This window comes from Solea senegalensis, linkage group LG10 (genome assembly GCF_019176455.1).
Source record: "Solea senegalensis isolate Sse05_10M linkage group LG10, IFAPA_SoseM_1, whole genome shotgun sequence".
Classification (NCBI taxonomy): Eukaryota; Metazoa; Chordata; class Actinopteri; order Pleuronectiformes; family Soleidae; genus Solea; species Solea senegalensis.
The window spans coordinates 21212340-21225995 of record NC_058030.1 but is presented as its reverse complement, the minus strand read 5'-3'; the positions used below and the strand labels follow the sequence as shown (position 1 = coordinate 21225995).

General features: G+C 39.3%; 1 long non-coding RNA gene across 2 annotated transcripts in view; it reads right to left on the bottom strand.

Moving 5' to 3' along the window:
- The window catches only part of LOC122775739, a 42857-nt gene extending 29335 nt beyond the window's left edge, over positions 1-13522 (bottom strand). For both annotated transcript variants that reach the window (XR_006361134.1, XR_006361135.1), the window contains exon 1: positions 13466-13522. This is a non-coding gene — a long non-coding RNA (uncharacterized LOC122775739). The remainder of the gene's footprint in view (positions 1-13465) is intronic.
- Between the last annotated feature and the right edge of the window lie 134 nt (positions 13523-13656).

Genomic DNA, 13656 nt, shown 5'->3' with positions numbered 1-13656 from the left:
AACAGAATAACAAGACGTCAAGAAACGTTGAAGAAACACCGGTCGCAAGGGAGTGACAATTTTCTGTCAGCTGACTCTTGTAGCTCCACCCTGACTGTACCATTTTACTCTGGTATCACGAGGGAAGGGTACCAAGAATAGAAAAGTTGGGGCTGGTTATTTTGGTACCAAACACATACTTATGGGTAGTACATTAACTTCATGCTAATAAACCCTCCTAAATGTTACACACTGGGCCGTTGGTGAAAATCATTCAAGAATTAATAGAAATCTATGACTGAGAAGACATAATATAGGTATTATATCACTGTATATAATAGCCCCACAGATATACGAGGTCTTGTGAGATGCATGCAGAAAGAAGCACATATACAGGCACATGCACGTTTATTTATGTCTGGAACGTTTTGCAGCCCTTCCCTTGATAGAAAAAAAAAATTTCTACTGCAAGGCTAGAAGAGAAGTAATGAGTTTCTGTGTTTTTGCTTGGTTTTTCTGGCCAACAGCTGAATCGTGATCAGAGTGAGCGTGAGAGGAAACTGCTGCACAGAGCAAGGCACAGTTTTTTTTTTCTGACTGTATGCAGAAAGCAAGAATTCAAAGACAAACCCTTTGAGCTCATCTCCAGCCTTCTTAATTAGGTTTGTATGAAAACAAAAACGAAATTCAATGAGAAATTTCATGTTTCATAAACAGACGACGTCATCAGATTCATATTATCATAGTTGTATTCCGTTTGTAGCGGCTAAGCATTGTTGACGCTGCTGATATTAAAAGGGGCAACAACCACACATGAACCCCTGCTGTTCTCTGTAATTGCATTTACTTCATCCACTGTTTGTTTGTTTATGTGTGAGTGGATATTTTTGTTGCATGACCTCTGTTTGTCTGACTGTTTCTGTGAGTTTCCATGGCCGTCCATGCTCTCCTCCATCCACCAGTTATGATTCAAACACTCTTCATCGCATTTCTGTGAGCAAAACCCCTCGGAGCGGAATCTTTGAGTTCCTGTTCCGCATCTCTGAAGCGTGGAAATTGCAGCTCCTCAATCACTGTCCAGCTGTGCCATATTTCCCCGCTACATAGAAGTGAGTGAGTGTGCCTTTTGCCTGTAAACAGCAGGCCATAGCAGGAACCTGACTCTCCATTATCTCTGGTTCTGGTTCTAGCTTTTATAATGGAGCTGCTTATAATTATGATTTTTATAGGGTCCCCATTAGCAGATGCAGAACATTAGCTGCTAAGCAGGGGCCACGAAAAGCATTTAAACATGACATCAGTCGAAATGAGACGCTTTGATGAGACGATCAGAGGCCGTATAGAAAAAAATAGATGTACCAGGATCAGTGCCGGCCCTAAGCAGAATTTGATTTGGGGGACAATCATACAGTGTATCTACGTGGGTTACACTGGCACACACACTCGTGCAGCTGGTGATTGAACCCCAGTCACCTACTTTATCCCTGATCCATGACTGCCTCTACATCAAATCTGGGTAACAGACTGCTGCTCTACCTCGGTGCATCCTCCATGACATTTGTCATAGGGATAGGTCCTAGGATAGGGACCTCAAACTCAACTGTTCATGATATTGCACACATTTCAAAATAAAAGTCTTAAAATTTGAGACAAACTTAGGATGTTGTACATTGAAGATGCTGAGATTTTAGTTGGGAGTGACCAGGACGGACAGGATTACAAATGAGCATAAATGGGGGAACAGCTCAGGTTGAGATGGTTGGGTCTTGTGCAGAGGACAGATGAAGGTTCACGGATGTTGTGAGGGAGGACATGAGGACAGTTGGTACAACAGAAGAGGACAAGATAGAGGCAGATGATCTGCTGTGGCCGACCCCTAAAGGGAGAAGCCCGAAAGAAGATGTTGTACACACAGTATAATATAATTAATCATATCCATCCTTAGGCCCTGCGATGGACTGGCGAACTGTCCAGGGTGTACCCCGCCTATCGCCCTATGTCAGCTGAGATTGGTACAGCATCCCCCGCGACCCTCTGGTGCAGGATAAAGCGGTAGATAATGGATGGATGGAAATTCATCCTTAATAATACAACACCAGGTCCATTTTAAATTATCCTCTTAATTGATTCTGCTCCGTTAAGTACATGTTGCCACTAATTCAAAAACACTGAGAAGCTCTGAATTGATAAGGCGACAATAATGACAAACTAGTGAGGGACCAACACAATGTGCCCTATTTTCCATTATGCAGTAGAAGAAGTGGGGGATGAACAATCTGCTGCTCACAGATCAGTTTTCCTTGTGCTGAATTACAGATTCAAGGACTCAGATACATAAAGCAAAGGTGTTGGAATTGTCATTTCTTTCTCCTTCTTCTTCTTCTTTTTTGGAACAGCTACACTATATGCACAGATATTGCACTGAGAACAAACTGCTGAGATGAAAAAAGAGGGAGTGTGTAACGCTGTTGCACACTGCAGATGGATGATAGAACACCAGCACATTTATTTGCATAACCCGAGATACAACTCTGTGTTGTGCTGTGTCACGGCAGGGAGCACGAGCGTCTGACTTCACCCTATTAAGCCCATGCAGCCCATTAGAGTGTAGAACCTGCGTGAAACCAAGTCAAGGTAGTGTATCTTCACTACGGCTCTATGAGCAGCACAGATGGAACCCCGTCGCTTGGCTGCTCCTCAGCTCACCCTGGACACCAGGTTAGTGCAAGATGATAATTTACAACACTTGTACCATGAAAGATCTTTAAAATCAGAGCCATTACGCAGTCTATAAAAGATTATAAGATATTACAAAACCTAGTTAAACAAAGAGTCTGTGGATCATTTTGTGGACATTTGACATTAAAATATACACTTGTTTGAGATTTTAATGACAGTTTTCCACCTTATTATTTTATTTTAGATGTATTTTGTCTGTTACATGAATAGATTAGAATTTTATTGTGACGTATACATCATTCCGTATCAAAACAAACCCCTAAACTTTGAAATATCATCATGAATATTTTAATTTGATATTAAAATAAAGTATAACTTGGAGGAGACAAAGTTAAGGAAATGTTAAAGCCTAACTTTCATTTATTTTTGACACAGTTTATTTTAATATTATTAGGTTATTTATCTCAGGAATCTCATTGTACAGAAAATGAAAGTCTGTGTGAACAATGTTTCAGAGCTCCAATATCTCAAAGCCGGCTTTCAGGAGCGCTTGTGTCCTGTTCGGGGGAGCCGAGTTCCCCTTTAATCAAACATCCCCTTAAATTGAACCATGGACTTACTGAAGAGAAAAAAAGCTTTTAAGAATAAAGTAGAAATATTATGAGAAATAAAAGTCAAAATATTACAATGCAATTTTTTTCTTTTTTCACTTTTTTACTGGCGTAAGCCTCCATCCACATGTAATAACAGGTAAATCCGTCTGTGCAGCCACTGGGTGCAAAGCCATATTAGTTTATCATAAGAATCATGTACCATAAAGCGTTGGGCCCTCTGGTGTTGTTGTGCTAACAACTGCTGTGCATCGCCAGTGTGCTCCTCCTTCTGGATCAGAAATATTACTTATCAATCTAATTGTTTCTTAAGAAACTATAAAACCTCTTTGAAGAGCTGCCTCCTACACAAAGAAGAAAATTTCTGTCTGTCAGTGATTCTTTCTTCAGAAGAGACTTCAGAGTCCTGATACTGATGCTAATCTGGTGCAGATGTGACCAAGTATTTCCTTATTTGTGAAGCTCAAACCAAAGTGTGACTGAAAATGATATCATGACTTCATTCTTGTAAAATTACAACTTTTTCTCATAATATTCCGATTTTATCCAGTGATATTATGGCTTTTTGTATTAATACAATGCAATTTTGATAATATTATGACTTTTTTGTATTAATACAATGCAATTTTGGTAATACTATGACCTTTTTTAATAATACAATGTCATTTTAGTAATATTATGACTTTTCCCCCATCAGCATCGCCCTAATACTTAATTATGTAATTATTGTCCCTTTCTGGTTTTTCTTTGGTTTTATATAACAACAACATCAATAACTACAACAATCATGATAATAATTACACGGCACATGGGTTATGTGTATGTAGCAAAAGTTATGTCAAAATTGTATTCATGAATCTATCCAGTGAAGCCGTATGACACAGCAAAATGGATGAGAACATGCAAACAAACATTAGTGCCAGTAAGAGGGCTTGATAAATATTGTTTATTTAGTCCTGTACCACTTATGCCTCAGAGACAATAAAAGCCCAACAACATACAACTGTAGAAAACTAACGGTACAAGGTTTTATTATTGTAATCAATAAACTACAGTGTTCATTTGTTTTTATACTACACCCATGTTACTCCTGCAATAACAACATGATTCATCTAAGAAGCAACGTTGCATTCAATTACCGTACGAGTGTTTGCCAGGACAACAACAGCCTCAAGTTAGCCAATAACAGATGCTTAATCCTAAATCTGCATTCTTGAATTATAAACCAGGCAAAATTATAATGTAGATTTGTGGTTTGTGAGAGAACTAATTTACCAAAAACAAATCCATTCTTGCTCTATTGATCTACTGTACATGCACAGTTGTCAGTTGTAAGAAAACGTCTCGTATACCGGTCAAATATTGAGCAGCTCAACCGTAGCATCACTACGTCATGTTTATGTAGTGGCCAGAAAACGGTTTATGTGGAATAAAATAAAAATAGAAACACAGAGAGAGGTAAAGAGACGTGAGGGGAATTTTAAAGACCTTGTAGTGATGCTTCATCAATGTGTAGTTTTGAGCTCACAAGTTTGAAACGCTCACTTGACACTTCAGGAAAAAGGATGAGTCTTAAACTCAATGAAAACAATGAAGAAAGTTGAATTGATGGAGGAAAAAAACAGTAGACAAAGTGAAATTAGTTGCAAAGTCACAACTGTCTTAACCACAGAGTCCGGGATGGATATTTCGAGTAAAAATGCTATTAGAATATTCGTCAAATATTCTAAACTCAGCCAATAAGAGCTAGTAAAAGTAATGCAGAGTTGAACTAACAGGAGCAGCCTACAAGATGCATCCAGAGAGCCTCGTAAATGTCTTCTTCTGCATCTAGATGCAGTCGAGAAACAGACACTAACACTAACTAAATGCTTGCTGCTGCCGTCTTGCCTACACCAAAAATTAGATTTGGAATTGGAGAAGAAAGATATGTGTTTTTTTAAGCAAACACCACTTGTTTTGTATCTTTTTTAATATATTACAAACAGTCACAGTAACTGTTCCTCTCTTTAATCAAGGGTAAAACCAAATCATTCCACTCAAACCACTCAGCAGTTGAGGTTTGTAAATCATGTCCTTTTTTTGTTTTCACTTTCATGTTGCAATTTGACCAGCGCCATGTGAACGTTTGTCAAACGGAGCTTGTGTGTGTGGGAGGTCTCTATGCTGTGTTTGCTATATGCTCTGTGGGCCCGCCCACTCTTCTTTTTCCACAGGTGCTGCCACTTCAACAATCAGACTGTGGAGATTCAAAGTGGGGAGAAATGTGGGACTGGTGATTTGGAGCCATGCTGATACGCTGATAATTTCTTCAGCGGAGAAACAATGTATTTTACTTTGATTGATTAAGCTTGGTATACATATATATAAATATATATGTATATGTGTATAAATGTATATATACACAGTACTGTGCAAAAGTTCTGTTGTTTTTCCTGTCTGTCAAATTCTGTGATCATTGGAATTTGGAATGAAGTGATGCGACATAAAGCTGGTCTTATATATTAGCTGTCAATGAGTTACTAACTCATGCAACATGTGTATGTACTGCTCAAGCATGTCTTAAATAAACATGGCTAAGTCTAAGGGTAGATCACGCTAAATACTTGACACCTGTAGAGGATATTTGTTTTTTTTAAACAACCAAAAACTGCATACATATTTTCTGGTTGTGTTCCAGTAAAGTGAAATATAAATAATTATCCTTTATTGTCGTTATAGCATTGCTAAAACAACAAATTTAATGGTGGCCTAAGACTTCTGCACAGTACTGTACAAACGTATATATATATATACATATATATATATATATACATATACATATATATATATATATATATATGTGCTATTGTTGCTGCTATTCTGAATTATTCAATTAATAAGCTTCGAGCTTCAGCTTATTCCTTCTTCAGGTCATTGATTTTGAGAAATGTATGTTGAACTCTTGAATGAAATAAAACAAAATATAAATAAAGTGCATTAATCTGTTCATATAAATTACTATAGATCTAGTGCTATATAGTCTGATTCACTCATTCATTAATTCAAACCTTTTTTCCAGCCTAATCACAACACGAGCTACACTGTGGAGATGGCATAAAATAGGAGACTTTCATGGTGATGTTTTATCATTTGTCTCAACTTCAATCAGCGTGTTAAATTATTAAAACGGCCAAATCAAAACCCTGAACTGGAGCCTCTGTGTGTGGTGTCATATTATTTCACGCCTGTAGACTGAGGTAAATTGATGCAATCAGATACCATCTGTTAATAGAAGAAGCTAAATGTCAGCGATACTCAGATCAGTTTCCTCCTGGCCGTCCTCGTGCTGACCCACTTCTCAATAAAACAAAAAAACCTCTTCCAATACTAGAGCAGAGTCATTAAAATGTGTAAAATGTGTTAAAATGTATTAGCCATTTGTGAGTGAATATACTATAAGTATGTTTGTATGCGTGTATAATCATAAACGTTTTCCTCAAGGGCTGTGCTTTACAGAGGTGGCCATCTTGTGCTGCAATGTTTCTTTTCACAAATAATTAGTTTTGCATGGGGCGGGGAAGTCATGTCATTTTACCACAGGACATCTGTGAAACCTAGACCTGGATGTTTTTTTGTTTTTTTTTCCTTATGTAAACCATAAGGACCGGAGAATGGCCTGTTTTAACAATTTAAAATGAAGAAAAACAACACAAACATAAGATTTTGCATGCTAAATTTGAAATTTGAACAGTATAAAGCATATTTACAATAACATTTTTTCATTCTCTCAATGTCCAAAATAAGGCTAAAAAAATGTAAACTATGTACGGACGTTTTTCCCAAAGACACTGATTCTCTGGCTTCCTGCAACGAGTGAAATTACCATAATAATAACAACAATAATAATAATAATAATAATTACTTTGATTTATAAAGCCCCTTTCACAAAACCCAAGGTCACTGACCTTGCCACACATTGGCTTTGTCGTGCAACTTCTCGGCTTTCAACAACCTTTGGCATTTTTCCGATAGCACAAACGGTTGCGTAACTACAGTGATGCAACGCATCGTCACCAATATGCTCAGTTTGGAAGGGTCAAATTGACGGGATAAGAACTCTCAGTAAAACTACCACAAGTGGGAGGGGCCAATTGATTTCTGCACCGCCACCACTTCCTGTTGTCATGTGTGCATGACGTTGCGTCCCGATCTCAGACCACAAGAGCACACACACATCAACATGGCACCAGGAAAAGGTCAAACACCTAAAATGCAAAACCGGACCAGGGACTGGTTGATTTTATTAGCCACATATCCTCAGCCTACTATAGCGACACACGGCACACCAGGAAAATGCTTGGGGCTCCAAAGTAAAGGGGGCCCCAAACATCAATGACAACCATAAAGCCCCCTCACATACAGCTCACCATCTTTACATCCAAACCCCCACAAGTGACACTGCATGACACTCATAAAGAACATAAATAGCAGATAGGCCCCCAGGAACTGGTCCTAATGCTATGACGTGCACTTTTAAGTGATTCATGTTTAAAAGTAAATGTTCAACGTTTGAAAAGCACTGATTGCATTTTTATGAGGGCTCACGGTGAACGGATGATGGTGAAGGGCCCAATTACCCTCTCTTTCTGGGCCCCCCATAGTCTAGGATCCCTTCTGAGTTTATGTAACTAAAGGCACTTAACTGTAAGCAATCACAGACCTTTCCGACGCCTCCAGGCTGAAAAATCAATGGAATATATTTATTTTTGATGCACATTTTTACAGCATCAGTATAACCTGGGCTCATTTTACCCTGACCTTTTGACCTAAGTTAAAAATCGTCATAATCTTTACTGACATGACAAATTTGGACTAAAATCACTGAGACACCATTACCTCTTCACCTCTCCATGTAAAACTAATCCTGTCCGAATAGCTTCACTATGCTACACTGTGTGCTACATTCTGCAGTCCTACCTCCTTTAGATATCCCTAAATCCTGGACCTTGAGCACCTTTAAAGATATTAAATGTAACATTTCTTAATTAAAATATCTTAAATGATGACACTACTACATATATGTGTGTGTTTTCATGATGTCATCCGCTTTGCAGAGCTGCTGCTACAGTTGCAAACTTTTAAATCCTCCTCTGTGCTCGATAAAATGCTCGGACTCAAGTGTGAAGCCACACAGCTCCAATAAATATGCCACAATAAAGACCTTGTTGAAAAAAAGAGAAAGAATGTGAACACGGAAGAGAAATGCTACAGTGTTTTTAACACGTTTGTGCACTTTGCATTACCGTAATTATGCTATCAGAAAAATGTAAACGTTTTCTGCAGGCTGATAAGTGTTTTTTTAATGGTAATTTTAAACCTAAAATCTTCACCATCTGGATCACCCACCAGTCTCTGAACCATAATCTAGAACATTGTATCAAAATCCATCATAACTTTTATGCTGCTCCCAAACAGACACACATACAGAATGCAGAGAAAAAAAAAATCACCACTTCACCTCTACATCACTTCTAAACAAAAGAATACATTACTGTGTGATTACCAAAGCAGCACATAACTACCTGTACGTGTGGAAGTTCTATTTCCAACAGCTGCGGCTGATTGTTGTTTTCTAACAGAAAAGTTGAACATTCCAGCAGGAGAAAATGTCAGTGTCCATCTGCGATTTCACGGCTCTTACAGCTCTAAATACTAGAGCTTTTGTCAACACAGCCTCAGTGTTTAACTTCCCTTCAATGATCGACCAGTCGTCCACTGACCTCCACTGAGCTCCACACCCCATGTTTGCAAAAATCCAAATAGCAGAGTGAGAGAGAGAGACAGAGAGAGAGACAGACAGACAGACAGCAGGAGAGGGAGTCTCAAAGTGACAGATGAGACTGATTCCAGCCCCAAAGTGCTTGTCTCATCCTTGATGTCAATCATTCTTCACAGCAGCTTGCCTTAAAATACACACACACACCTATCAGTTCCTATGCAGTCAAACAGAGCTTCAGCATTTACCCCAATTTTCACGTCAGAAGAGAGAGAAACACCAAATGAGATGGAGAGATAATATTTGTAGTCTGTGTGAAGTCCAGCTGTGCATTTTCGAGCTGAGAAAACAGGAGGGAAAAACCTGAAAAGCAATTAGATGAAGTCTGTGTGTGTGTTTTTTTAATGGTGCTGAAATCTTCTCCAGAGAAGACGGGATTAGTTCTGTTGCTTAACCATCCAGTACTTTCTTTTTACGTATTAGTCTTCAGTTTTTGTGTTAAGGCCATGATTCTCTACTGTGTATAATAGGAGTATGTGTCCAGAGTGGAGCTGAGGAGTGTTTAATAACAAAATAATTAAATTAATTAAATAATAATAATTAGAGTCACCTTATCTCTCGCTCCATCTTAATCTAATTTCACTGTGAGGAAGAGGAGGAGGATGACTGGGAATAAATCTGCCTCCTGTGAAAAGTCTGTGGCTGACTTTGCTCGACCTATTGACACCACTGTATTTTAACGTTGGAGATCATGGTGTTACTTCAAGAGCTCAATATTTTCTCAGGTGGTACTCGGTATATATCACATAGGTCATCTTCACTGCTCAGAAGGATGCGGTCTGTGAAATACATCTTTCAAATTAGCAGCAGCTTCAGGAGTCTTTTCACTGCAACAACTGACAAATGAGACCGAAAAATCTGTTCCAAAAAACAGCTGATGGATGGGAAATAAATCAAAAACAGGAAAAGTATAAAATTCATACAGCATGAAGATGAAGTTGGAAAAAAAACTATAATATTTGTGAATCCCGCCATGCACTTGCACAATGATATTTTCTGAAGAATAAAGCCAGTTATTCTGCGTTTGGCCTGTTAATAATAACAGATATCCCAAAAGAAAGTGAACTGTGAAATATAACATTTTAAAGCCATTTTGTGCATTTACCTTCTTGCAGAAGATCAATACCACTCTCATGTGTGTGCCTAATAAAACTCATACACCAGCACAGAATCCACTCTGTCCTGCTCTTCTTCACAAGTGAACACCTTTCCTCACCTTCAGTTAAATGCCCCTAATGCCTTTAAAGGCACCCTCTCCTGTACAAGTGCTTCTCATAAATCTGGTTAAATACACATGTTGTAAAAACATTTTCTGTGAGTTTGCCACCGAATCTGTTCAATCTTACAAGCAGTCTGCAGGCTTGAAACCTTGTTTCTCTTCATGTATCTCCTCAGAGCTCAAGGGAAAACGTCAGTCGCTTCCTGTGTCACTTGACTGCCATTTACAGGGCCAATTAAAAACAATGAGGTCCTGTGTGTCATTACAGTAGACGTGAGTCTTAGTACAAGAATGGAACAATTGTACCAAAGCACAGAGATGTAGCGATTTCAAGGCAGGACATCACCTCTGTGGCTTCCTTGCCTGCAGCATGGGAGCGCTCTGCTGAGAACACAGAGACTGACTCAGACGTGAAATGACTCTGTCACTTGTCTCTGTCACTACAGACTGGCAGACAGCTGGACCTGTACGAACAAGAGTAAAACACCTGGCACCGAGTTTGACACATTTGTGAAAATGTCGCCAGCGATTCATCTCTTTCAACGAGTGAGTCGCGACACCGTATCGTTACTGCTAATTACTGTCAGGTGGATAAACAGAAGCATGTTTGAGAATGAATAAACACAGAAAGAAAACATTACTGGAGAGCAGGAAAAATCCATGGTGATGAGAACCACCAGCCTGAGGTTTTGCCTGGCAAACCTTTGTTGCATCTATATTTTCTCCTCTGATCAAGAGGTTTTTGTTTTTAGGTTTGGTAACATTTAACATTCCTGACCCACAGCTGCAACAAGCTGTGTTTGACATAATTGTTGGCAAACCACGCGTCCATGTGCTTTGAGGTGTGTGATTGGATGGCTGGTGGTCAGGTCACAGGGCCGCTGAAGCCAATCCCAGCTCATACAGTATCAAGCAAAAGACAAAAGGTACACCGTGGACAGGTCGTAAGTGAAGATGCATTTAGTGAATAAACTTGCTGCACTGTCGTTTAAAGTTTAAAGTGTTTCAATTAAACGTGTTTTCTTTGTTCTCTGTGACATATGACAGTCATTTCATACAGACTAATGGCCTGTTTCCACCAGCGTGACTCGACCCGACACGACACGGCACGGTCCCTGGTATTTTTTTTCAGTACCTGCTCTGGTGAGGTTCCAAGCGAGCTGAGCTGATACTATGCGTGACGTCGCCACACAGACCGAACTGTAGATCGGTTAAAAAGACCCAACAATCTCCAACAATTACCAGGGAAATGTTTAAAATCTCAGTCTGGTGTATTTAGCGACAGCACTGCTGAGTCGAGGTGAGCTGGGACCATAGGTGGAAAAGGGACTTAATACATAAACAAATAGAGTTTCTTACATATACATATAGTAGTTTTTATTTTTATTTTTTTTATAAAGCAAAAATCATAGGATATATATATATATATATATATATATATATATATATATATATATATATATATATATATATATATATATTTTCATATATATATATATATATATATATATATATAGGTGAGCTTGGGTCAATAATGCATGTGTTTTTGTATGTTTGTGTCTGATGCTGATTGTTACTGGCTGCATGTCACCACTGGCTCAAAGTGGTTTCAAATACTCCTAGCACTATAGCAGCTCCCATACAGTGATGGCGGCTGCACAGTCTCACTGGTGGCAATGTGAACCCTGTTCTGTGCTGTGCTGTGCTGTGCTGTGCTGTGCTGTGTGTGCTGTGCTGTGCTGTGCTGTGCTGTGCTGTGCTGTGCTGTGCTGTGCTGTACTGTGCTGTACTGTGCTGTGCTGTGCTGCAGGTGTACCTGCAGCTCTTTGGATGTGTGTGCGACCTCTGTGCTCCACCCTGCACTCCAGCTAATTGAAACAGATGGAGGAGTCGGGGAGGGTGAGGAGGAACCCCCGAGGGCAGCGGTGATGAAAGGAGAAAAGAGGCACGGAGCATGTCGAGGCCAGCAGGTGAGGACACAGAGAGGACCCCTTTTACTTCTGCAGCACATGTAAACAAACAATTTTACCTGGCGAGGCATCTTAATGAGCAACCATGAGTCATGAGACGCTCTGTAGAACACAGAGGAAACATCCTGGAAAAGGAAAGCTCATGAATTTCTCATCACGTCTATTAACCCAAGATGTATTTTTTAATATAAGGTGTTTTAATTTCTCCCAGAGTTATTAAAGTTAATATTAAATTCAGCGTGGGGTATTAGCGGCAGTAAAAAGGCCCTTATTAAAGATACTAAAGTGTGTGCTAGCAGAGCATCATGTTCAGATCCTCACAGCATCTTGGGAAATTTATGGAGCACAAGTAGCAAAGAAGCGTGTCTTCCTCCTTTGTGGATTTCTTAGCTATTTCTACCACTTCTGGTTTAATTTATCATTGTTTTACTCATTTCTGTTTCTTTTTGTGTCCTTTATTTATCAACAAAGCTTCAACAATTAAGTTTTTTATTGTGAGAATGTATGTGTTCTGCTCACATTTTTGCCCTGTCACTGTGCTATTTAATTTTTTCATCACTGCCCCTTTATTGAGGTTTCTTGAATATTGTGTCATTTCAATGCTGGTGTATTTGTGCTAGTTTTAGTAACACTTCAGGTAATGGAGCCACTGGTTTAAGCATCAGAGTATCATTGCAGGGTAGCTGTGTCATCGAGAAAGTGCTACATATAGATGCAGTGAGTGAATGGGTGAATGGCAAAACAACATCTCTACCTCAGTTAGTATGAAAGACTGAAACTGTTCTTTCAGTGAATGTAGTGGGAAGTCAAACTACTTGTAATAAATAGAATATACAGAAATGCTAATGCAATGTATTGAAGTAGAATTAAAAGATGCAATGCAATAATTTTCCTCTCTGAGTGACACACACCATCATGGGGTTAACTCAAAGGTTTTTGGGTTTGATTCCCGGCTCAGCTAGTCTACATGTGTCCTGGGGCCACACCACGTTGCTTCTGACGGCTGTGCTGGCAGTGTGTGAATGGGTGAATGGCAAAAACTGTAGTGGACAACATCTTTGAGTGGTCATCAAGACTAGAAAAGCGATATGTAAATACAAAACTATTTAGCATGTGAAAATAATGGTGCTGGTGACCCTGCACAAACAGACAAACAACTGCAGTTCATTTATCATTTACTCTGTCCTACCTGTAGAAATGGGTCCCACACAGGCGGAGTAGAGCAGCGTCCCACCGACAAAAGTTCAAAACGATTCTGTGGTGAAAAAGCATAAAACTCCAGTGACCACAAAGGACGACACTGTTTCTGCTTCTCTGAGAGTCAAGAAAGAACCTGTGCAGTTTTCTGGGCAGACGCTTGGGAGACATGTGGCTGCTGCT